The following is a 1773-nucleotide window of genomic DNA, read 5'->3' on the forward strand; positions in this document are numbered from 1 at the left end:
TGAAATAACACTTACTAAATACCAAGCAATATTCTAAGCCCTTTGCCAATATGAATTCATGTAATTCTCATAGCGTTTGGTGGTTATTATCTCCACTTCACAGAGAGAGAACTGGAAATTCAGAGAGATGGAGTGCCCAAGGTCAAAAGGCAGTAAGTGGGGCTGGGATTTGAACCCAGACAGTCTCCTGAGGCCACGGTCTTTAAGACCACGCTGTGTTTCCTCTCTAAGTATGTGATCCCAGGGTAAACAGGAACAAATTATACAAATAATTAAGTGGTCGATAACTTCCTGTTGTTTTCCCTCCTAAGCATCCATTATTTTAACTAGTTCTGTCAATGAGTTCAATAGGAAGTCCGCTTCTAGCCTATGGATGAATATATACCTGCTGGCGGGAAGACAGAAGGCATTGGGGGAGGGTGAGAAAAGAAGAAAATTAGGAACTCCTCTGCACTGTACATGTCTCGATCCATATGCATACCACATTCTTAACAGAAAACAGCAAGAAATACCCCCATTCACCGAGCATATACATACCTGGTACTGTGCTCACCCTTTAGATTCACGTTATCTCTTTAGTCTCACAGAAAGTCTGCAAGGTAAGGGCTACCATTCCCCCTATTTGATAAACAAGACAACTGGGGCTCTGAGAGCATAAATGACTCCCGGTAGTCACCGAGGTGTGTGTAACGTCAAAGCTGTATCTGCTCACGGTGGCTGCCACCAACACCACTGAGAAACTGATCTGATTGATGTGCTTTTTGTAACTGTCTCTTTGCGGCTCAGCTCAACTTTTGTTGGAGTTATGCTTTGGTTTTGGTTTCCCTTTTGCTCTGTGGCTTTGGCACATTCCGTAAACATGCCCTATTTATTCTATCCATATGGCCGTTTTTATTTGACGCCACACAGTTTGCTATCTTAGAAGATGGCTCATGTTTGTTTTTTCAGTTTTCTCTAACATATCAGGGCTCTGATAGCCACTGCTCTGTCGTCCAAGTCAGGGAATAATCCAGGAGCCTTGGGGAAAACAGATTCTCACCATCGGCCTCTATGGCTTTGGCTACTTCCTACATGATGAGGATATAGGGCTGGATTTGATAATGTAGAGTTTTCTGTGTGTTTTCTCATTGTTTATGCCACATCTGCCTTTTAGAATTTGTGTCATTGAATCACTGTAATTACAGCCATTGGATAATTCCCTCCCTTTTGCAAGACATCCCTGACTGTATGAGTCATCAGAGAAAAACCACCTTACGTCCTTGGGGTACCATCAGGCGGCAAGGTCCACTGTTCATTTAGACGTGGTTATCAGTCACATCCAAAGACATGGCTTCTGTTCCCATTCATTGGACTGAATGTGAAACTTCAATAGCTCTCTAACTGAAACGCCACAAATAATAGGAATACCTTTGTCAACATGAAAGCCAGAATTTGGACCTAGAACCTTGCTTTAAGATGTTTACAGAATAATCCATGAAGCTGTCCCTCAAAAGCGGGGGTGGGAGTGAACCAAGGGAAATCTTCCTGTACTTTCTCTGCTTTCTCATCCTCCAACCTGGGCAAAGAAGTAACTCCCTACCACCTAGTAAAATGATGAAATGTTGTAAGGCAACATTTGATTTAATATGTGAAAAGGCAACATCTGATTTAATATGTGAAAAGAATTCTTGAAAGAGTGAAAATTAAACAGAAGAGTACCCTAAAGGTGACAAAAGTTCTGTGTGTTTTCTGCTCCTCCTGTTTCTCTGTTGCTCCTTCATCACGTTGCTGCCT

Source organism: Bos javanicus, chromosome 2, assembly GCF_032452875.1.
Source record: "Bos javanicus breed banteng chromosome 2, ARS-OSU_banteng_1.0, whole genome shotgun sequence".
Classification (NCBI taxonomy): Eukaryota; Metazoa; Chordata; class Mammalia; order Artiodactyla; family Bovidae; genus Bos; species Bos javanicus.